General features: G+C 38.7%; 1 protein-coding gene across 3 annotated transcripts in view; it reads right to left on the bottom strand.

The window, feature by feature from the left end:
* Nucleotides 1–24,639, bottom strand: part of cntfr (ciliary neurotrophic factor receptor) — a gene marked incomplete at its 3' end in the record, with an annotated part of 223,051 nt that extends 198,412 nt beyond the window's left edge. For 2 of the 3 annotated variants that reach the window (XM_079256138.1, XM_079256135.1), the window contains exon 1: nucleotides 24,442–24,639. Of the gene's footprint in view, nucleotides 1–24,437 lie in introns of all 3 variants that reach the window. The other variant, XM_079256136.1, reaches the window with a different exon arrangement.
* Nucleotides 24,640–25,963: the final 1,324 nt, after the last annotated feature.

The following is a 25,963-nucleotide window of genomic DNA, read 5'->3' as shown; positions in this document are numbered from 1 at the left end:
CACACACACACACACACACACACACACACAGCCCGCAAGTTCACATTGTGATATCCTGTCCAAAGCTAAACTTGTACATTCTTCGTTTAGATATCACATATTGAAGTTTGAAATATCTCCAGACATTGCCTTTCGGTAATCATACCGTAATTAGAATGACTTCTCAACCTTGCAAGTACTGTTAAAATGTGCTACACACACAAATGCTGCCAGGAGGACTTGTACACATATGCACGGTGGCTCTTTGCAGGGCTCATTAATGACACCAGTCATTAATGTTGGTGTGCGGTTGCCAGCTGTAATATTTCCTGTGGTCATTAGACCATCTGGTGGCTTGACTCCTCTCATATCTCTATCTATCTCTGCTTCTGGGGGTGTTCTTGTGCTACCCAGCTCATGCCTCTATTTCTTTGCATTTCGGGTAACTTTTAGGTCAAGCAAAATACAGGAATTCTGGAGAATGGTATCTGTCAAACTGTATTTGTAAAAGCTTTGATAAAAAACATTAAATCAATGCAAATGTCTTATCTTTTGAAAACAAATTTAATGCACTTTAATCCGCTCGCTTTTCTTTACTGCCTCTCCCCTGGTGACTCCACCCATGCACCTGTAATGGTACTACATCGATATTTGTATTTATTCTGCTGCTCAAATATTTTAAAACATCTGACCCCTCATTTATGGAGCAGTGGACATCCTTTAAATCAAAGCTTGATCATTTCTGCAGTTATCCTCTTATATATAACAGACCAAAGTGTTTCAACACTTTAAAACCAGCTCCTAATAGTGTATACCTTTGCATAAATGTACATTCTACTTCATGCTTACATGTAAATTTTGGTTTTGTTGTCTTGCTGTTTAAAATCCAACACAATCACAATAATAATTACTAATATATATATATATATATATATATATATATATATATATATATATATATATATATATATATATATATATAGCCATTACTTATCACCAAACATACTAGTTAGCCATACAAGGCAAATAAATAAAGGCATGTTCTTTTTATCTGTGCTGTCAAGCAAGTACTTTTAAAGCAACAGAGAAGGGAAGCAGTGTACCTCCGACGTGAGCTCTGTTACTTATACATTTACTGTTACAGTTCTAATTGTAACAACAGTCTACAGAAGACCATCAGTTCAATCTTCCTTTCTAGATATTTTATAGGAAGCAGCTCAGTTTAACTCACAGCTCCATGAGCAACCTTGGTGTACAAATTTTCTTGAATGCAAACAACACATAAATGGAAGAATCAGCCAGCTATAGCGAAACAACATGGTGGCTGAGTCAGTTGACAAATCAGATCAGCATCCATGTCAATACATGCTTGAGCACTTACTCCATTTCAGTTCTTGACAATTTCTCCACATTTTATGCTTCACTACAGAGGAGAAGATAACTTGACTTTCTTGGGAGGGTTGTCATTAATTCTCTCTTATCTGCTTGCCTGTCTACCTGGGTCTCACCACAACACCAAATCAAAATAAGACTGCTTTTGTGTCTTACATGTGATGGTTTCTTGCCTCACCAGCTCCTTACATTTTTAGTGAATGACATTTCTTTGAAGTGAGTATGGAAATGTTTTAACCCAAAACAAATGTTAAACAAATGTCAAAGTTAAATATTATTTCCTAAAGAAAGAAATGTTTTCAGTGTTTCTATCCCTCTGTCCCAAGCAAAGGGTAAAGCTTGGCTGAATTTCCTCTTTGAGCCTGTTTTTATATGTGATAAAGGCCACTTGCTTTAATGATAGGATTGCTATAATTGCTTTCATTTTTAAATTACTATATTTTTTTAAACTATATGTCTTTTCAAACAATCCCTGGAAACCATCTGATTGGTGTGTTATCTACTGATGTGTATTGAATACCAAAAAAGGCACATTAGAAAAACTGCACCTGATGAAACAGTAGTTACTACATGAAAGAATGCGATGGACTTGCGACCTGTTGAGGATGCTCCCTGCCTCTCGCTCAGTGGTTGCTGGGATAGGCTCCATCTCCCCATGACCCTGAGCTCTTCCTCAAAAATCTATTAGACACCTGCAGATAATTCAGAACTCTGCTGCTCGAGTCCTCACTAAAACCAAGAAAGTGGACCGTTCTTTACACTGACTGCCTGTCCACCAGAGGACAGACTATAAAGTTCTGCTGCTGGTCTATAAAGCTCTGAATGGTTTAGGATGAAAGTACATCAGAGACCCCCTTCCCCATTATGGATCCTACCAGATCCCTCAGGTCATCTGGATCGGGTTTTCTATCAGTTCGAGTCCAAATGAGACATGGAGAAGCTGCATTCACCTTCTATGCTCCTCCTGTCTGAAATAAACTCCCAGAAAGTCTTAGATCAGCTGAAACACTCAGTTTATTTAAATCAATGTTAAAGACCCTCCTATTCTCAGCTGCATTTCAGTAGTTTTTTTCAAAGCTATTTTAAATTTATTTCAAGTCCAAATCTGCATGCTTCTTTATTGAATGTTATTTCTTTTTCATTTCCTTCATGACCCAATTTTAAATTATGCATCTTATTTTCTAATGTTTTTTGTCTCCGTAAAGCACTTTGCATCACGCTGTTGTTAAATTGTGCTATAGAAAGAAACTTGTCATGCCTTAGTTGGAACAAGCAGTTAAGAAAATGGATGGATGAATGAAAGAATCTTTAAACAGAATAGACTAAGATTTTATTTCCACAAAAAAGAGGGCAACTTGCACCAATTCTCAATAGTAGTGCATGTTCTGAATAAAAGACAAAATAGAACTATTGTCCTAAAAAATATATTATATTTTTAAGTCTTTGCAACAATTTTTTTTGAACAGGAAAACTGTTTTATTCCCTCATATTTTATCTACAATCTATAGTAGGCGAAAGCGGGGCAATTTTCATTCACTCTTTTTGCATCCAAGAAAGCAATAAGAATCCTACTCATCTGCTTCTGACAGAGAGCTTCCTTGATTTTGTTTTCATGAGGAAGGCCCAGGGCCAGGAAGTGCACAAAAAGCTTTTGATGCTCTAATGAAATAAGTCCTTAAACTTCCAAGCCTTTACATATTTCAATTTGATCTGGGAGAAACATTCACAGTATCTAAATTCCTCTTCTTGGCCTTATATTCTGAGGTCATGGGTTTCAAATCACTGACTCAGCTGGCATCTGCTTGGGGAAAACACTGTCTTGCTGATAGAAATCTTGTACAGTAAGTGTGGCAGAATGCATAAATGTACCTGTGTCTCATTCATACTAGAACAAAGACAGATATTTGACCTGCTTCAGATAATTTATGTTGCAGTTAAAGGATTCCTTTAAGCTATGGCTTGGGGAAATTAAATGGAACGAAAGGGATCATTTAATTTAATTACCATTCACTCACTACCAGCAGCATCATCAATATGTCATCCATTCACTGGCTGAGAAAAATAGCCTCATTCATAACTTAACATATTTCATTTCTTACACTTTGGTCTTTTAAAATAATTTCATATGGACAAGAAAAAATTGTCTTAACAGGTTAATATTGCAAGTCTTCAGTTTATCTAGATAAATTAATAATACATGGTATGTCCAAAAGACATGCTTTTAAAAAGATTTTTCTGTTTAAATTATGCATCATTGTTGCTGTGCAGCATGGTCGCAGTCCCATATATTCATATTTAGGGTGTTACACACGCTTGCCCTGTACCTCTGCACCTAAAAGACAATGATATTCGGTCCAGACCGCCTCATGCAGCTGTCCAGACTTACAATAATAAATCTGTCAGTGCCTCATGCAGCGAGTGCATTGCTTTTAAAGGAAATCAGAGGAGCTTATTTGATTGGCAATGATTCATGTCAGGCTCTAACACCCCTACTGATAATGCATTTCTCCTCAGTGTACTGTTTCCAAATGTGCCACAGGTGTGTTCTGAAAACAGTTCTCCATGTCTGTCTTGTCGGAATTGTTTTTGTCCAACAGGATTACAATGGACGCTTGGAGTCAATAAACATGAGAAACATATCGGGCTGTAACCTATTATGTCCATAAAAATCCATTAAAACTAACTTTTTATACTATAAATAGCACTGCAAGTGCAGAACCAGAATCATCCCTGTCCATGTTAATTTAGGTCTGCAAGGCAAGCTTAAGCTTAAAGCACCAGCATGTGCATTTGAATTAAGAACAACTTGTACTTGTACTAAATGGACACAAAGTTAGGCTGTGTACTTGAGAAAGCATGAAAGAAAATCCGGTTTAAGTTCACAGTGCAATCCTCAAGCACAACTCAAAAACATATTGGGGGACAATTATAGTACAATCTGCCTAAGCTGCTGCAGGCGGGGACAACGAGGGTAATGTGTGTTTCTGAGTTCAAGTGTGTGCTGTACACTGTGGGAATCGTATTCCTAATGGGAATGTCACAGCCCTGTGAGAATCCCTTATGCCCGTCTTTTGGAAATAAAAGCCATCTAAAAGCCTCTTGCACATGAAAAGCGATTGGTGGAGCTAAGTCAAGCACAGCCTGAAGCACTAAGTGGGAATTATTGTCAGGACAGAAAAAATGTGGGGTTTTATAATCCTCCCAGAGGTTATCAGTACGTGTTTCAGTGTGAACATACATTAAATTTAAATACCTTTAACATGCAATGAACATCAGCAAGAAATGTCGCAGTCTTGCATACATCAGCAGTCTAATGTGAAGAAAGTTGAGTAAAAAAAAAGTTAAACTTTTCTAATCCCATTGCTGATTTTAAAGGTTTTTTTTTTTTCTTGTGTAATTTTGATCTGCTCCTCATAGGGTAAGACTTTCCTTCTCATTCTTTGTGCTTGTCACACAAATTATCTTAAAATAGCATTGCAGATACACATTTGGATCTCCCATATCCATGATTGTTTAGTCATGCACTGTGGCCTGGGTTGATTAATCGGATATATGAGTTAATGCAAACTGACCTTACTGTTAGTGAGTGGGTGACGTAAAGATCTGGCGATGATTCAAAAGTCATGCTTTGTCCATCAAATTGTTCTCCAAAAGCTCACTCACAGACATTTATTAATGAAATTAGGTTGCAAGAAAAGCTTTTTTTATGAACTGTGCCTCAGCAAAATTTCTGTAATCTGTTCACATACATTACATGCATACATACATTAAGTCAACTAAATTGAAACACTTGGATGATTTTGAACTAATTAAACCCTTCCAGTAAATCATCTTGGATTTTCAGTAAAGCCACATTACTATTAATGAATTATTGCTAATAAGTCATCATACAGCCATGGACCAAGCAGTATTATTCACTAACGGTTTCAAGGAACCAAAAAAAAAAACAAAAAACAATGAATTAAGTAATTTATTAGACCTAACTCAACTATTCAGTCCTTTTTAAATAACTCTAAAATAATTTTGTTTTCTTTTTACCTACACAAAAATGGACAATATTTACTTGCTACTGATGCATGTTTAATTTCCATAGGTTTATATTTATATGTAAATAAATTACACATAAATGACAAAAGCAATGACAAAAGGATCAGGTCTAACTTCCCAACTCACACCCATACACACAGACAGACACACATGCACACACACACTGCTGTGTAACCACATCTTAAACAGGCTTTCCACTCTTGACAACTCAATTTTCTGATTATTATAACGTAATCGTGGCAGTTACTGGGCATTCTCATATTTCATTTAGATTTTTATGGAAAAAATATTCTAGTTTGAGGCCATATTACTTCTAAGTAGGCAATTAAAGCTAATTGCTTCAAGTAATGGAGAAATATGGTTGCTTGTGATAAGTTCCATATGGACATTTCTTTCTGCATTTCTGTCAATTTGAGCTTCCATGCTGTTGATTTATATAGCAGTTGAGGGTTGTGAATTATATTACACATACCTTTAAATGGAAATACCAGTGTGATACTCCTATAGCAGACAGAAAGTCATACATAGAATAACAGACACACATATAGAAGAACAGATGTACACAGATGGACTGACAAATAGAACCAAAAACGTACATTCATCCAGACACATGCAACTCGTCCAGTGAAGCGTAACCAAAAGGCTTCAATATGGATTTCACACTTAAACTGAACCTCCTTAACTTTCCTATCCAAACTGGAAGTCTTGAGCCGTGTCAGTTTACCCCACTACTTCAACAAACACTCTTTACAAACAACATGGCTTTGAACCTCATTAAGGCCGGATTTCAAAGAGTATTTCAGTCAGTTTAGGTCATGCATCAAACTGATATGGGGCACACAAATGATTATAAACTGCATTAAAACTAAAACTAAAATATAGACTGATCTTCTTTTTACTTGTTTTTTTTCCTCTGTTTTTTCTTCTCTACCCTGATCCCCCATAACAAACCGGTTCTAGGCCTATATAAATTATAAACAATAAAAAATTGACACAATATTTAAAAACAAAAAGCCAGTATTACAATGTATTTGAAAATTACTTTGAAATAGAACCATTTTTCCTTCTTTCTTTATTGCAGTCTTTCTCATTTGCTTGCTTTCTTTCTTTCTCACATAAACGCAGAAGCAACCTGATACGTCCCAGACTCCGACGGTCAGAGTATGTGGGACCATATAATGTCCATGACCAATAATGCATCAGGAATGTGTTGTGAGGAAATCGAGGAATTTGTCATGGGGAGGGAAAACTGAACGTGTGGCAGGAAATTGATGGACTGTTCAACATGCCTTTGCAGTGAAATCGAATCCTCTCATCTCACGCACACGCATTCATGCACGAGAACACACCATACTCTTTATTACACACATATATAGACGACGTGCACATAAGTGCATAAAAGGTTTGTGGTAAATGTAAAGCAAGAGCATTATGTTTCTTCAGGATGACAAGTCCTGATGCAGCATTTACAACCAGTTCTCAGTTGCACAGCTGTGTAGAATCAACTGTCTCTGTGGCCTAAACTCGTCTCAGAAAGTGATGACGACTGTGTAAATGAACCATGTTACATGTATGTATGTGAGCATCTCTTTAACAAAGGAAGATTGTATTACTAAAACCAGTGTAGGTGAGGCTAGTTCTCGCTGTGGCTGTCAGTGAAGACACCACTGCAGGTGGCTGCAGAAAGCAATCATAGACTCACAGATGGAGCATGGAAAGGTTGCATCTGGAAGGGAAGATGGCAGACGGATAGCATGACTGCAGCCTCTGGGCTCTGGGTTGATAGGTCTGCTGCTTTTCAAATGTAGCTTGACAACACAGTCCCACATGCTTCTGCAATTTGCGTGCAGCGATGTTTATGAAAATGAGATTGTCATACCGTCTGAAATTACTGTGTATTGAGTCGATTGTGCGGCAAAATTCTCCAAATGTGCTGTTTCAATAAACACTGTTTGATCGACTGCAAAGAAAGTGCAAAATGTTATATAAAATGTCAGCAATATGTGAAGAAGATAAGAAAAATCACAAGAGATTTAAAGAGTCACCACAACACAAGTAATTACAATTAAAAAAAAACAAGCCCCTCTAAAACTCCTCCAAAACAAGGAAAGAGAACATGGAAGTAAATGGTAGGATTTTTGTTAAATCACAAGTGGGGGAAAGAATAATAAAATTTGTATTCTTCTAATGAGTGGCATTGCAGGGAAACAGATGGTGTGTTCAGCTGGTGTTTGGACAATGTTTTTTTTTTTTTTTTTATCCATCGCTCATCATTTTGTTGGCCAAAGAACTGTGGGGCTTTGGGCATCAAGTTTACACACTCTCACCAGTTTTGCTTTTGCCAGAGTTCCTTGCTTATTCCTGGACAATATGGGTGTTAAAGCCATGCATCGGCAAGGTAACACCTCAGATAATCAATGATGGGTTTTATAAATCCAAAAATATTCCATTTTAATGCTGTAGGAGTGTTAATCATATCGTTATATTGACACATAAATATATGTTATTTAAAGAGCAAGGATGTATTAGGAGCTATTTTCTACTTTGCCTCCAGGTTATCCCAGGGGAAGATCTTTGGATGAGACAAATCTTCTGACATACCAGTGTGTGTGTGCATACAGTAGTTAAACCTGTGTGAACTTGAACGTGTGTCAGAGACGTTAAGTATTTTTACGACACCTGTGTGTCTATACGTACTGCTTGTGACAATGTGACAATATCCATGGAAGCTCTCAAAGTGTGCATCTGCACATTTGCCTCTCTGCCTCATGTGTGACAGTGTGTGATACGCCTGTGTAGCTACAGGTGTGAAAAGATGCTGACACCGCTCGCTGAAACCCGGTGCAGGAGAATGAGTTTATTTGCATCTGTCTAGTCCTCTCACACACACAAACACACAGCAACTCAAACAGATAGTCGAAAAATAGCACACAGCTGCACAGCGCAGAGACCAACATGCCCGCAAACACACAAATAAACTTGCCTCCAGGCATTCGCACATCTGGGAGGGGCATGGCAATCGCAGGCACCTTTCCAAAGTAAATAGAGAAAATTGCCAACCTTTTCTTGGGAGGAGGGGTGATGAGAGGTTGCACAAGGTGACAGCTTCAGGAGGTGTGGGTGGGGGATGCGCATTGCTGCTGTTTCACAATCAAGGCATTGTTATTTGGTATCTGTGCATGTGTTTGTGTGTGACAGGTGGTTTTCCATGTGTATGTCTGTGTGCAAACACATGCTATTTCTTCCTCAGTTTTCCCCAGAATGGCTCCATTATATTAAAACATCTCAAGTTGGGGACTTCCAAGATGGCCGCGATCTAGAAGGACACGTTCGAACCTGCTCTCTGCAACAATCCTGCTTAATCCTTAAATCTGGTTCTCAAAGCGCTCCAAAAGTGTGGAAATCGACGTAGAAATGTCAGGCGGCGGGAAAGGGACGAAAAACAAGCCAAAAGCATCAACGCAGTCTAAGTTAACAAACTTTGGCCAGCATAATTTGGACCAGTCCGTTAGCAAGGAAGCTAACACTGCTACGACGGATGCTACTACAGCTAGCAATGCTACATCCACAGCTAATATGGAGGGTACCAAGGATAGCATGGACAGTGCCGCGATGTCATACGTCACCACCAACTGCATCTGGTGAAAGACGAAATACTAGGGGAGATACGTAACCTGAAAGCTGAGGTTACAGGCAGATTTGACAACGTACTAAAAGCAATAGAAGACACGAGGAAGGAGGTAACCGAATGCACCGAGCGGCTATCTCAAGCGGAGGTGCGGCTGTCTACCATGGAGGACGAACAGGCTGATTTGAAGGCTGTAGCTGAAAGTTTACAAAGGACAAATAAACTCCTTGAAAACAATAATTGATTTGGAAATGAGATCACGTCTGAACAACCTCAGATTGGTCGGCATCCCTGAAAACAGTGAGGGCTCAGACATGTGCGGATTTTTGGAGAACTGGCTGCCCGACGCGCTGGATCTGAACCCTTTGCGTTCTCTGCTAGTTTTGGAAAGAGCACATCGCGTCGGACCAAGGAGGGATCCAGATGCGCCACCGAGGGCTGTAATCATGAGATTTCTAAACTACAAGCAGAAAGAAATGGTTTTTAGAGCCGCAAAGTCAAAGAAAGACTTTCTCTTCAAGAACAAGCGAGTAAGATGTCACGCTGACGTCGCCACGGAGGTGCATCGACAGCGCAAGCAGTTTGACGGTGTCCGCGAACAGCTGCGTCAACTTGGGGTGAGGCATGGCATTCTTTCCCCATCTACTTTGATCCTGACGTACAAGGAGAAGGTACACAAGTTCACTTCCCCGGCGGAGGCCAATATCTTTGTTAAGAAGATCCAGACAGACACGGAAGAAACAGACTAACTGGCTTACAGTAAATAATAAGATCGATCTTTAATGTAAATTGTTTTATAGGCCATGGCTTTTATTTACCTTTTTTGTTGTTCAACTGGAGCAAATATTGATATTGTTCTTAAAAGGATGCATAATCTAAACAGTAAAGCAGGTGACTGGTAAGACATGTTTTGATATGTCAGCGGTTGGAAGCAGAGTATTTCAGGGGAAAACCCAGGTAGCTGGGAAGGGTTGGGATGTTTTTCTCTTGTTTGTCATTTTTAGTTCATGTTCAGTGTTCTACTGTTTGTTTCCTCTCAGGCACATCTATATTATGTATTTTTGGTTTTGCTTAGATGACACAGAAATATGAGATTCAATATACTTCCTGGAATTGCAGGGGCCTACAAAAAACTAGGAAGATCAAGCAAGTTATGAACAAAATAAAAGATTTGGGTTCTAAAATTGTTTTTCTACAAGAGACACATACTCTTGAGGAGGACAATATTAAAATAAGCAGGAGGTGGCAGGGATCTTTATATGCATCTTCATTCACATCTACAGCTCGAGGTGTTATTACTTTAATTCATAGATCAGTACCTTTTCATGTTACAAACGTTATAAGAGACAAATTTGGAAGATATTTGATAATACAGGGGTCTATATTACACGAAACATTTAATTTGGTGAATATATATGGACCAAATAACGACGATGACCGCTTTTTTACAAATATTTTTTTAACTATTTCCTCTCTCCCAGGAAAGATTATCATTGGTGGAGATTGGAACTGTGCTTTGGATCCTCGTCTACATCGATTCTCGGGAGTTGACCAAACTCATTGTAAAAGCAGAGTAGTCATCCAGGATTTTATGAAGGAATTACAGCTAGTGGATGTCTATCGTCATTTAAACCCTACAGTTGCAGCATATTCTTGTTATTCTAAAACTTTCAACACATATTCTCGCATAGATTACTTTTTGGTTTCTGCAGACCTATTGACAAAAATTTTAGATTGTACCTACGATAGTATCACAATTTCAGACCATGCTTCATGTAATATAAAATATATTCAAAAAAATTTAAGGGTAGACCCTCCTAGATGGTGCTTACATCAAAAATGGCTTAAGGATGAAGCTTTTCTTAGTTTTGTATCAAATAAAATTGATGAATATTTTAGTATAAACACTACGCAGACCACAGCCTGTGTAAGATGGGAAGCTATTAAGGCCTGCATAAGGGGTCATATAATTTCTTACACCTCTTCCAAATCTAAGGAGCAACGTAAAAAAAGACTACAACTGGAGGAAAGAATAAAAAAGCTGGAGGCGCAGTTGTTCAGAGACAAAAATGCATCGGTAGAAAAAGAGCTGTTGCTGTTAAAAGCACAATATAACAAAGAATCAGCAGACCGTGCAGCTTCTAATATATTAAGGTTAAATCAATCTTTTTATGAACAGGGAGAAAAACCCGGAAAGATCTTAGCATGGCAAATTAAGCAACTTGAGGCACAAAAAAATATAACTTCAATAATAAATTCAAAAGGAGAGTTAATAGTGGACCCGATAGAGATAAATAAAGAGTTCAGAAATTTTTATGAAAAACTATATGACTCCCAGGACCAAATTCATTCAAATACTCAAAATTCATTTCTGGATAAGATAACCATACCAAATGTTGCAGATGATATTAGTCAACACTTAGATGCTAAGATCAGTGAAGAAGAAATAATCAAAGCAATTGATAATATGAGCTCAGGTAAAAAAGCAGGACCTGACGGGTTTCCAACTGACTTTTATAAAAAGTTTGAAAGAAAATTAGTTAAACCAATTTTAGAAATGTTACAAGAAGCTTTTATAAATGGTACACTTCCTAATTCAATGACCGGAGCTTTAATTATATTACTGCCTAAACCAGGCAAACCAGGCAATAAATGCGAGAATATGAGACCAATAAGTCTGCTTAATTCAGATATAAAGATACTTAGTAAACTATTAGCAATCCGTTTACAAGACACTCTCCCTTCAATCATCCATAGGGATCAAAATGGCTTTATTATAGGCCGCCAAGGACTGCATAATGTTAGGAGAGTTCTTAACATCATTCAAGGACTAGATAACACCACAGATACGGCCCTCCTTTCCCTAGATGCTGAAAAAGCGTTTGATAGGGTGGAGTGGACCTATCTTTTCAATGTCTTAACACGTTTTGGTTTTGGTCCCTCCTTTCGAAAATGGGTTCAGTTGTTATACTTACATCCAAGTGCAGAGGTTTTAACAAACAAAAACATTTCTAAACCAATTCTTATTAAACGTGGATGCCGACAAGGGTGTCCGTTATCCCCTCTGCTCTTCACTATAGCAATGGAACCCTTTGCTATAGCTGTACGGTCACATTCAAAAATTACAGGAATCACAATTGGTCAGGCAGAGCACAGGCTTTCCTTATATGCGGATGACATAATACTATTTCTTTCGCAACTGAATTCCTCTATACCTGCTTTGATGAAACTAATTGATGAGTTTGGTCGCATTTCAGGGTATGTAATTAACAAATTGAAATCATCTATTATGCTGCTAGATAAAGAAGTGCGAGAGAATCCACCTATAGCCGTTTCACAGTTCCCTTCGGTTTCAAAGTTTACTTACTTAGGGATACAAATACTTCCAAATTTAGATTTGATAGTTCAACATAACTATGAATCACTAACTAAAGAAATTACAAACAGTATCAATAGATGGATGCTTCTCCCCATGTCTTTAATTGGTCGAGTTAATATTTATAAGATGAATATACTTCCGAAGGTTTTATATGTTTTCCAGAATATTCCCTTGCCGCCTCCTGCTGACTGGTTTAAAAAATTTAAGAAGTTGATTCTGCAGTTTTTATGGGCAAATCAGCGTCCTAGAATAAGGCTGTCCCTTCTTCATTTGCCTTACAATGAAGGAGGCCTGATGTGTCCAAATATATTATGGTATTACTGGGCTGCCCAGCTCAGATCCATAAGGTATTATTTCAGCACAAAAGATGTTCCCCAGTGGACAGAAATGGAAAGTAACACTTTAAGCCCTTCATTGCCTCTGTACCTCTTCTCTGAAAGTAAAGTTAATTTGATTAAGAAAACTAGAAATCCAATTGTTAAAAACATGGTTAAGGTATGGTATAATGTAAAAATATTTCTTAAAGAACCATCTATTTTATCTCGGCTCACCCCTATCTGGGGAAATCAGGACTTTATCCCTGGGAGAGCTGACGCAGTGTTTAAGCAATGGGCTTCAATTGGACTGAGAAAGATTCAAGATTTATACTCAACAGGCTCAGATTATATGATGTCATTTGAAGAGCTTAGGCACAAATATAATATTGAAAGGAAACATTTTTTTAAATATCTCCAACTCCGAAGTTATATATTAGCAAAACAAAACAATTTATTAAACCCCCCCCAATTCAGAGTTAGAAGAAATGATTACTAAATGTGCGTTAAAAAAGGGAGCAATCTCCGATTTCTATAATTTATTACTATCAAACTCTTTAGATTATTCAATCTTAAAATTAAACGCTTGGAAGGAAGATTTAGATTTAAATGTGTCACTGGAAGAATGGGGGCTGGTTTGCAGAAAAGCTCACAAGCAAACTATCAACTCTAGGTTAAGATTATTACAATACAAATGGCTTATGCGAGTGTATGTTACCCCAGTAAAATTAAATCGATACAATCCAAATATTTCAGACACATGTACAAAATGTGGAGAAGAAAAGGGAACCTTTTTCCATTGTATTTGGGAATGTAATGTCATTTTGGGTTGCAATAACGCAAACTGTGAAAGATATTATCTCAAAAAATTTACCATTGGATCCTTCTATTATAATTTTAGGGTTATATCCCAAGAACATGGGGTTTACAAAAAGCGAGCAATATTTTGTTGATATCTGTTTATTGCAAGCCAAAAGGTTAATAGCGTTGCACTGGAAAAATATTAGAATACCAAGTATTAGACAGTGGACTAATCAAATGCTGGCTACTCTTCCTCTGGAATGAATCACTTTTCTATTAAAAGGAAAAAAAAGATGAGTTTGAAAATATATGGAGACCATTTATGTTGTTTGCCGAAGCCATGGACTTGACTGAGGATGAAGAAGAGGAGAATGCCTAAGAACTGATTTGAATAGATCTGGACACGCTTTAGGGATTGTAAAGCCTGGACATTCGTGGGGCTCTCTGGGCTCTCTACTGGGTCCAGCCAGGTATCGAGACTGAAAATTTGAAGAATAGTATGTTCATTCATTTGTTTAGTGCCACATAGTGTCATATGGCAGTCCCTTGCCCTGGATTTAAATGTAGATTTGACTACATCAGATTTTATTGTTTTATTTTTTTGATGTGTGTATCTGAGAGGATGTTTGTTTTGTTTTGTTCTGCTAAATGTTTGTGTTTGATTTTCATTCAAAAAACCAAATAAACGCATTGTTGGAAAAAAAAAAAACATCTCAAGTTATTTTCTGTATATCCTTTTTTTTATGTTATTTTGATGGTAATCAGTATGAAGTGCAGATTGATAAGACAAGTCTGAGTAAAGCGATGTAAAGAGCACTAGACTTTCTTTTGCCCACTACTTTCTAAGTCATAACCTGTACTTATTGTATACTTTATATCTAACATCATATATCTATCTAGTGAAGAGTTTTGCCCTTTCTCTTCTCAAAAGCTCCGGATTGGAACCAGTATAAAAGAACATTTTGAGCTGAGAGCAGAAAGAGCTCATGCTCACATCTTGACTAGCAGACTGATTACTGCTCAACTTTTCGATTCAGCAGTTTTTTCCTTTTAATGAAATTCCATGCAGTAATTACATGCTCCTCTATAAGTGTATGGACTGTGTTTTCTGTTCTATCCGATCATATAAGTTTCTGGAAGATCCACTTTCTCATCTTTTTACTGTCAGTGAGAGATGAAATTATTTCAGTCTGACCTTCTAATTATGAAGATGTTGAAGTTGTTAAACTATGAAGCCTAGTTTGTTTTCTATTCAAACAAACCAGCATGAAAGATTCCCATGCCAGCAACAATGAGCTGCTGAACGTGTGTGCTGGCAGTACATGCCATCTCATTTATTATCAGCTTGATTTCTGAATTTCTGTTTAAATCTGGTTGCCACAGAATCAGATTTATCAGTCACAAGTCATTGTAAAGTCATGCTGAACTGTTTGGTTCATCTTACACAAAAGGGATATATTGGTATTCCCAATTATCTTCCTTCAATCACAATGTTTTTCTATCGTGCATGTATGTGGTGGAAATTAACACCACAGACCGGTGCAAATGACTCCTCTATTTCCTGTCAATCTTTTTATATAAGTCAGATAAAAAAAACTAAAAAAAAAAAAACTCTTAAAATGTGCATTTTTACAGCTTATTTTCAAAGTTTGTTGAATTGGCATCTACTTATAAATGACTATCAGAGCTGTCTCACCTCACCTCAGTTCATTATTTTCTCCCATTGCTTCAATAAACAAAGCTCATATTCCCAGGCATCATATAAAATCATAGTTGATCAATTTTTTAGAATCAGTTGTTATGTTCAATAATAGATGTCTCTATTAAACCTTAAACTGCCATGGACACCCGGCCCCCTGATAGTTTAACTTGTATTTCGCAAAAAAAGCTTAAAGAAAATGGAAGATCTGACTCCATTGATCACTGCTATGCCCTGAGGTTTTCCATGAGGTTGTGGTGGTGGCATCACAATGTGCATTTCCAATTCAAATTCATTCTTCAGTACATCACCATGAATGCTTTATAAGTGATCTTTTGATGAATAATTGTATAAATCCCTAAACAAATTACTTGAAATAATGATGTCATGACAGAAACATTTTCCCATTTCTCTGTTTGTCTTACCCAGATGTTACAAACAGCTCATCCCCAAGTGGACCTCCCTTAATAGACAGAGTTGCTAGGCAATTTGTCATACGACTGTTAAGTTTCTATTAGAGCAGCAGAGGGGCTGGTGCTCCTCTGTGATATACCAAGAGCATAAGAGAATATCTACTTTTGAGACACTGTTGGTTGGGCAGATTATCACTCTCCACTACTTCATTCTGTTTTATTTACTTGGAGTTTATCTGTTCAGCATTACCTCTTTTTCTTCTTCTTATGACTAAACCTCAAAGACAAGTTAACCCTGTGCTCCTTTATACACTGTCTCTTTGATTAACCCCCCCCCCCCCAAAAAAAAAAAAATAAAACAAACAAAAAAAATCTCAGCCCATTTTCCCTTTTTTTTTTCCAACTCCCCACACTTTCTATTCCCCCTCCTCCTTCCTTTCACTCCTCTCCCTCCCTAAGCCTGCAGTAGCTGCCCAATAAAGGATGTTGTTAATATCATTAGGCAGACTTCCTCTCCGGCCAAGCGCCCGGCCCACTCCCTTTCAGCCATAATCAAGCGTGCACACTAACTATCAAAGGAGACATTGCTAATAAACTACCACAGTGGAGTGGAAAAAAAACACACATACACTCCTGCAGAGAAAATACTGTCGGCTAAGCGCAGTAAAATAAATGTGTTTGGGGGTCTGTTGGGTGGGGGGGTTACCCAGACAACACTAATAAAGTATGCTCTGAATGCAGAGGCAGTCAAATGCAAATATGCCACTTAAGTATACTAAATTAATTGGGGTGGAAGGACATGTACATAAGCGGACATTGATAAGAAAGTGGGTTCTAAGAAGAAGCAAATACTCTCAGTTTAGTAGGTTTAAATTGGGGGTGTGAGGGTGGGGGCAGCTGTTGCTTCCTGTTGCATTGCAGTCATTTGCTGTAAATCATCCCTAAAATGGTAGTGCACATTGTCAGCTGCATAGCTTGAAAGCGTTATCTCCTGACAGCTGAAAGCTACAGTGCATATATCACTAGTTAAATATGGTGTAAAGGGAATATACGATGCAATACAGCAAGGAAAGGGCGCTGCATTTAAAGAAGAAAGAGGGTTGGGAGCCCTGTCACATGAGGCTGAATGAAACAAAACACTTTGCAAAGATCTACAAATTTTTATATATCCCTCGTTTAAAATGAGAGGAAACTGTCACATACAGCCACCCAATTGCAGAAATGGGAAAAAAAAAACTTCATTCCTTAGCTGCAAGATTTTCTGGTGGAAAATAAACTTTTTTTTAAATTAAATCAACAAATTTTCATTAGTTGATTTAAAAGGAACGTCCTCTGAGTTTTGTATGATGAGAAAACAAGGTGAGTGACGGTTTTGTGTTGGTATAATTATCCATCACAGTTTCAGATTGATTCTGTTTTCCAGTTCAATGAGATCTTTAATCAGCATTTCAGGTTTTGGCGCTTTTACTGTTTAACTCCAAATTAAAGGTTATGTTTCTTGATGGAAACAGCTCTGATTTTCTCACTTTTTTCCCTAATATGAGCTTGTTGTGTCATTATTTTGACTGATATTAATCTTATGAGGACAAAATATTATGTTAGCCAATAAAAACAAAAAGCATCCTCTGAATTTTAGTCTGAATTTTAATATCAATTAAATATCAATTCAGTGTTTCATTGGCCCAAGGTAAGTAAATACACCCCTTTTTAAGCCTATTTATGTACATCTGAGCAAGCTTAGGGATTTTTCAGTGTTATCCGGCTATTACTGAGCTCCTTCTATCATGCTTTATTTATCACTTTCCCTCTGCACAGTAATGGAAATATAAAGGGCTACATTGATTAGTGTTTAAGGATCAGGCTTTAATAGATTAAAAGCCCCCGGCTCTGAGAGGCACTCACTAATTCACATACACTCGTGAAGAAAAGCAAGCTTATCTACACACCAGTGGGCCATTCAGCAGACAGATGTTGGCAAAGATGGTCATGAACACGAACATCCATGTACAAAAAGCAACTTCACTTGAGTAGACAAAGACAGACTGGACAGAAACGTATGCAAGCCTACACACCTACTGTAGAGTCAGCATGGCCAGAGGCAGAGCCCAAAGCCTTTCAACAAGCCATATATATTTCAAAACTAAGATAAATAAACACAGAAGAAATATCTTTAAACTGAGGATGAAGTTATGCCTTCTACTATAAAGTGGGTTTCCCATGCTGATTTTCAAATTGATGGAAAATTCATGTATTTTTAATGCAGTGAATTATTAATAATGTGGCACAGTCTCAGACTGGTGAACGTTTTCTATAAACAGGGGTGGTGATGGCAGGTTTCTGTTTGAATGAAAGAGAGGTAAGCATTAAAATAAACGAGTGACAGTGCTTCAGCATCACATCATGGATGCACTGGCCGATAAAAGCAGGCCTGAATTTGATGTGAAACAACCAAAAATGTATTAAATAAATAAACAAAAAAGTTCCAGAAAATGTGGTTCAAACTGCATCTCAGAAACTCATTCTGTTAGGTAAAAACTTTATAGTATTGTTTTGAACTGCAAACCTGCCTTTTACTTTACAAATACAATAACTGTTTGGGTCACTTATCTGAAAACTTTAACTTAACACTGCATCTGTGCTCTTCATTCTTGTCCTTTTCCACCTCTTCACTGAGCTGCTTTCTCTGCGACCATGTGTCTTGTGTGCAGTGATCACTGTCTTACCTGCAAGAATCACCTCAAGTCCCAACCAGTCCAACATGTCCCCTCTGATTTTCTCCAATCTTTGCACCTTTTCCTCTTCTCTGAACCCAATCACGCAACTGGCCATAATGGTGTTAGCCTCCAGTGTGCGACTCATCCTCTTTTTCATTTCCACTCTTCTCCAAGTTTACACTCGTCACAGTCATGTCTGTGCTCTTCTGGTAGTTCTCATTTCCTCACCTTCCAGCCACAGTCCCTCCTCACTGCTTTTCTCCTCCTCTCCAGTGTTTGACCACAATCATGCCAGCTGTTAGCCTCTGCCAGATCCATCCATCCTCCTCATAGCACCCCTCTCTCCTGGAGTCTCCTAGTCCCAATCACGTCTGTGGCATCCTTCAGTGAAACTATTTTGTGCTCCAAATTAAGTCTCCAGTGTTCCCATTCTTTACTACCTCTTCCTTCTCTGACACAGTCCCTTTTGTTGTTAGCCTTCTCTTCACCTCTTAAGTTGTCACTCCAGTCTTTCTGCCCCACATGAAATCACATACTGCATGTGGCCAGCAATGCACAGGTTAACTTCTTTGCAACCTCATCTTCAAAGTTTTTTGTTTACCTCTATTTTCCCAAGTTAGAACATTCTTCAGTATGAGTCTCGATTTTTCCTGTCACTTTGCTTGACCACCTATTTCCTTCAAGTAGTGACCATTGTCTCCCTTTAGCCACTGCTGGATTTTCCCTCTTTTACTAATTCAGTTTTTTTTTCCCCTTTCACTCTCACTGCGTCCACTCTCCTCATTTTGCACCTTGTTTTCTGTTGTAAAGAATAAGCAATCTTTTATTCCTTTCCCATGTTCTTATAACAATGTTGCCAATTGGATGCGATTTATGTGTGTTACTGTCATCTAGAACAACAGTCTGATACATTTCCACTGAAGAAGAAACAATCACTGAACAATTTTATGACAGACTTTAAAACAAAACTGTGACTTTTCTTAAACCAAATTTGTTGTTTTGTTCCTAAATATAACCAACAGTAAGAGAAACCAAAATCCTACTTAAAAGAACACTTGCATTTATATTTCATTATCAAAACCACAGTGCAGTTATGTCTATTCAATATTTACCATTACCATGGCCAGAGAACCAACACTACAGAGAGACTAGGAAAGTTACAGTGCTAACTGGTGAAAAGAAACAAAGTTACACACGGGCTGTCCTCAGAATGGTTAATGAGTCTCTTCCAATACATATTCATACTGTACTGTACTGCAACACTGCCTCCAGGCAATTTCCTCTGATCTGCCAATCTGAAGATGTCTTCATATACGCTGAGTGCATGTGTCGAATAGTCTGAAAGTTAGTTTAATGTCTAAATACAAATGTGTCTGAGTATATGCTTCAATTATATGTCCATTCAAGCATGTGGTAGATTCCAGGTAGTAAGTTGTGCCAAAAAACTTAAAAGATGTTGTGGCCTAAATGCACTTTTATTTATTTGGCCTCTGCTAAAGGGGGACGCTTTTGTTTAGGTCTGAGTTTTTATATATGTGTGTAGAAGGTTGTGGGCTAATTTGAGGAAGGGGGTGAATGATGCATATTCATAAAGGGTTTTCTCCATTTCCCTCCTTTCATCCCTCATTTGCTTTGATCAGAAAGTTAGAAAAGTCAAAGTCTTCCAAAGCCTGGGCAGGAAGAATGCTAAAGGGGCTGAATGAAGAGCTGTCTTAGAATGAGAATACTGCAAAGCTATGGAGACATGCACACTTTAATACACACACACACACACACACACACACACACACAGACACGCACATTCTGACCCATTAGCGTGCGTGCAAGTTAAGAGAAAAAAAGGCTGACAAAAAAAAAAAAAAACTGTTTGTCAAAAGCAGAAAAACAGAACAAAAAGAAAGAAAAGTAGACTCAAATATTAAAAGTTAAACTTCTGAATATGTAGTCACACAGCCGGAAAAACTCCATTCTTTTATAAACATTTCACCACTTTTTTAATTATTTAGGATCCTGATGCATAGTCAGAGAGAACGTTATGAGACGCTACACCACATAGAGACTAAATATCAGCATGTCCTCTCTACATAAAAAATGTAGAGAGACAGCAAAAAAGCAGCAAGACTTCTTATGAATTGCCAAAATAATAAAGAGTCCCCCTCTGAGACGCATCTTCCAGGGTGCAGGGAGGAAACGGTTGTAAAATGTGGATCTCGGAAGTGCTTTAGAGGCAGCTTAATTGGGAGCAAATTTTAACAAATCTTGTCATGTTTTCACACCCTCCAGTGCCGTTAGATAAAAGCTCACAGTGACTGGCATTTCTAACTAAAGACAGAAACAGGTTAAACAGAGAATGTGTGGCAGCTGTGCATTGCCAGAGAGGACTGCTGGCTTTTTCATGTCTTCCTTGCTGTTTGGAGCCTTGCCTATAAAGCTTGTGCTCGCCTTTGTTTCAAGAGGCGTGTAAAATGTTCCTGTTGCAGGCATGTACACACAAATATGCTCATCAAAATGTCTTATTCCTTCTGACTGTAGCTTCTTCTCCCCTTCACTTTTCCTCAAGCCCTGTATCAATGTTAACAAAAAAAAATCTCATCTGTTGTCCCTACAGCATGTTAATATATTTTGCAGAAGAGGTATGATTCCTAAATCAGTAATATCAGAGAGATTTCAAGCTAAAAAATATAACTTGATGAGTGAACATCTGCTGATGCAAGTAAAAGTATTAAAACAAATGCAAAAACAATACCTAATAATCATCATTGTAGTTTTGCTGATAGCTCATGGTGCAACAGTTGCATCCTGTACAGGGCGTTGGAAAATAGTCACAGGTAACTAATGTTAATGTTGTCAGCTAAAATTAGAGGGCTGGTCAGTTGTAAATGGATGCTTTTAGATCTTTTCTTTATTTTGGACACAGCTAATCTGGTCTGCTCTTCTTCAGATGCCATTAAGATTTCAAGGTCAGGTGTCTGTTTGTACATCCCTCCCCTCTCCCAAAACATTACCACACCAGCTTCCAATTTGTAGCTTTGTGTACGTAACAGCACTGAATCACAGCCCCCCTCATGTTACTCTGATCAGGTCTGCGCTCGGACATCTGTTGGAGGATGTTTACCCAGGGAGTAAGTATGTTAGGGGAAATATTATCCTAGTTTTACCTTACCTTTCTTCTGTGAGAAGCATAAACATCAGCATTGCCAAGTGGGGATGGGAGAGAAGAGGCAAGGAGAAAACAAAAGTGTACAGGAGGTAAGGCCAAGTGGACCTGAGAGAGCCAGATGAAGAATCAAAGTAAAAGAGAGGATGAACGGGAAATGGTAGGTAGCCACCAGCAATGGAAAGGAATGGCGACTAAGGGAGGGAAAGAAAAAGGGAAATAAAGAGAAATAAGACTAAACATGAGGAGGAAAGTAAAAGGATTAAAGAAAAATAACAAATAGATGGAGAAACAATGACAGGGGAAGAAGACAGAAGAAAAGTTCAGAAGTATGAAAAGCACAATTGTCGCTGATACTTCAAACGAATAAACATAATCAAGGCCCACGTCATTTTTTAAAATCAACTTCAATCTCTTTTGTCAGTCGCAGCAGAGCCAACGACAAAAAGTACTTTTCCGTTCTTTTTTCCAAACACTTAAAGCCTTTTTTCCCTCCACTGCTAAGAAATTCCATCCATCTTCTCCACCAAAAAATGTCTTAATAGGAGGAAATAAAACATCCTTTTCAAAGCCAATGTCCAAAAGTCTAGACTGCTTTTTACAGTCTGTGAAGAATCAATATACAATTTACAGGCATGTCTGTCTGTTGCTTGGCATACAGGCATATGCAGACGGGTACACAGATGCTTACTGTGCACACACAAGCAGTATTCCTCTCTTTCTCACTCTCTCCCTCTCACACACACATACACCCCAAGTTTATATCACCCATGGGGACGCTCCACTGACACATTGCATTTCCTGGCTGTTAACCATCTGAATGAACAAGCTTAACCCTGACCCTAAAAATAAAATAATAATAATAATGATAATAGTAATAATGATGATAATAATAATAATAATAATAATAATAATAATAATAATAATAATATTAATTAGAAACATCCAACTGCCTGTCTTGTCTAATCTCCGACCCTGTTTCACACCGAGCCACCCCCTTTCTCTGCCTGTCGGCTGTCTTCGACACCCTTAGACACTTTATGTCAGTCTTTTTATTTGCGGACCCTCCTCTTATCCCCCCTCCCCACACTCTTACCAATCCCTCCCACTCAACTAAGCATGAAAACGGTGCTCCATTAGGAGTGCCTGGGCTAAGCCCAGTCTGACACACATTGCTTTGATCACCCGTGAGCTGGGCTAAACACCCCACTAAACTCCCAGTCTGGGGGGTGGGGGGATGAGTTGAGGGAGAGTAAAAGTAGTATAAGTTATAGACATAGACATAGACAGAGAAGGACTTTCTTCCCTCCATTATTATTACATTTGCACACATTTTCTTCAGTCACATCCCTTTCCAACAGGTAGTTTCTGAATGCTTCATTAAAAATCTGTGCAGGTGCAGAACTCATAAAGGCTCACAGAGGAATAAAAACCACAGCTGGATAAGACTGCTGAAAACTATAAAGTCTCCACAACAGATGTCTTGTCTGCCTTGTTGGGTGAATAAATACATAAAGACTCATTCATACACAAAGACAATAAAAAACAAACTAAAAGATTACAAAAAGACAAGCTCCAAAATGTGATATAGGTAGAGACATCATGGACATAACTAACATTATTATTATTTTTTTAAATTAAGAAAAAAAAAGGCAATTCTTTTCAAATTCAGGCAAGCAGATATTGAACCAGCAGCAGCAAAAGGACAAAAACCTTCCGTCTTTTTCTCCTAAGGAGTGAAGAGAAAAGGGATTTCCGCTCACTGCTAATCAATCAGGCTGTGATAATGGCTCCCATGCCTAGCTGTCGACTGGAAGGGTCAAGGCATCCCGTGACCCAGCGCCCAGGGCCCAGGGGCCAAAGCCCCTCTCAGAATAGCACCCCAGGACGGACTCCCTGGGCTAATTGTCCAAGCCAGTGTCAGCCTTTTCAATGCCCCCGCCCCAACCCTCCCTTTTTTCCACTTTCTCTGTCATTCCTCTCTCTTTCTTCTGCCTTTCCCTCCCCTCTTGCCCTCCTCGCAACTCTACAATCTTCTCTATTTCTATGCAGCGGAGGAATCTACTAAGTATAGTAGTGTGTAGCAGCATGGGGGGCAAAAAGCGAAGAGTTGTATGAAAAAAGAGCTTAGGTGAAACAGATAAAAAAGGGGAGGTTGTATACAAGGAAAAAAGTTAATGAAATAACAGAGAAAGGAAAAAGATAGTAAGACATGGGTGAGCATGTCAAAGACAGCGATCAGTGGAGGCGGTAAAAACGCACAGCGAGAGAAGTGAGAGGGGAGGATGAAGGAGTCAGCGACGGCATCGGGCAGAGAGGGGCAGATGGATGCAGAGAGTTGTTCAGAAGAGATGAGAAGGAGGAGAGGCAGTAAGTCTGGCTTTCACTGAACACATAATTCATATTACCGCTGTGCAGTGACGGGTCTATTCACTTCCATCTGCATAACAATGGTTTTCTATTAATCACAGCGAGAGCGGCGTGTGTCTCAGGGAAACGGCTCAACATCACTATGACTGACCGCCACATTACAGCCAGCATGAAAAAGACAAGAAGACAGAAAGGTTCGCTTCAGACAAGCACATGAGTCTGAAACAAACCCCTACTACAGCTTTGTGCAATGGCATTCCTGTCATTCCAAGCACACGCTGCTAATTAACAGCATTAGATCCTGCAGACAGCGGGAGAGAGTGATGGAGAGGTAGCCAAGTCTTGCACGATCAACAAACCTCTGCTCTCTTCTGTCACTTTTTTACTGAAAATGTCCATCTATCTTTTTTCCCCACCTCAGAGTCCCTTTCATCCAACTCTCTTTCCCTCTTACGGTCCCCGTCAGGTCCTGGTCAGTCAGCGCTGGAGAAGAGCAAAGTCCCAAATACAGCAAATGTAAAACATGACAGTAAAAATCACTTACTCACTTGGAATTTCTTTCTTTTTTTTTGTAGGTCTTTTTTTCTTTCCTGATGTGTCACTCCTTATCGTCTTCTCCACTGTGGAATAGGAGTGTGTCTATCCCAGTGTGTGTGCTCTGTCAGTCCGATAGAGGAAAGTTGTCGTCTGTGTGCATGAGCATGCGTGAGTGTGTGTGCGTGAAGAGAGACGGAGACAGAGAGAACGTGTGTGTCTGTCTCTGTGTCTTGCACTGCTCTGACTGAGCGAGCCGAGGCTGTTTTAAACAAGCTGCTCTCCCCATGTGACCAGCCCAGCCACAGGCAGGAATACATTACGGAGACACACACACACACACACATGCTCACACACACTCTCTCTCTCTCTCAACCATTCACATACACCGTGTCCACAGTGCACCCCCTAGCCACCGCTGAGGGTAGTGGAGGGAGCAGCCCCCACACATTGCATGTGTGCTCCACCACACACACACACACACACACACACACACACACACACACACACACACACACACACACACACACACACAATAGGATGCACGACACCCAATGACAAACACGGGAAATATTTCAGAAATAAGAGTTTACAGTATGTGTACGGGGTATTACAGAAAAGTGAATGCTATTACTGTGCATGTAAACACTGTTGAAGCCTTTTTCCAGATTTAAGAACCACAGTGAATACACACTCAAGATACATCAAATTGTAGAAAATTAATGCAATTATAATTTATTAGTTTATTAGTGATTTTTTAACTTTTCCACTGTTAGTAGCACTTCACACCTGGAAGCACTGACCTTTTCAGTAATGGAAACCTTTTAAAGCTGACCTTCTGTTTCAAGGCGGATAGTTGTGTAACAGCCATTACACCTTTTGCTTGCCACAACAACGGAAAAAACAGCACAAATTAAATACACAATTTCCTGATTCATTTTCAAAAAGTCACACTGAATTTTGTGTCAATTGTAAAAAGTTTTCAGGTTAGTGTGAACTGAGAATAAGATAAATAGTTCTTTGAAAAATTACACCAGAGAGCTGCAACACAGGTACAAAGCAGCAAAGATGTGACATTATTCTTTCTAACAAATACACCCTGTTGTGTATCCACGCTGCATACAGACCGATGGATAGTTGATCAGCCCCTGACACATTTATCATGTAATGGTCAGAAACATCCAGCGCAGCACTGCTGCTCTTGAGAAACTGGACCCGAAATAAATAGCTTCTGAAAGTCATGTAGTATCACACTAAACCCTAAGTCTTTGCGGTCATTACAAGCACAGTTCACAGCACCAGTTCAATGCCACAAAGAGCTGACACATCCCAGCATGACATCACCGTGCTGCCAGATTCCTGTAATCAATCTGATGTTCATAGCAGTCTGACAACATGAACTCCACAAAATAAAACCCTGTTCTAAGTGTATTTTGTGAACCACTGCCTAAACAAAATCCCCTGTCAATCAGTCCAGTCATTTAGAGGTTTCTTTTAGATGTGTTTTAATGATGGTGCACGTATCATTAACCGTCC

Source organism: Telmatherina bonti, assembly GCF_933228915.1.
Source record: "Telmatherina bonti genome assembly, chromosome: 17".
NCBI lineage: Eukaryota > Metazoa > Chordata > Actinopteri > Atheriniformes > Telmatherinidae > Telmatherina > Telmatherina bonti.
Note: the sequence above shows the minus strand (reverse complement) of the source record. Positions and strands in the feature narration are given on the sequence as shown.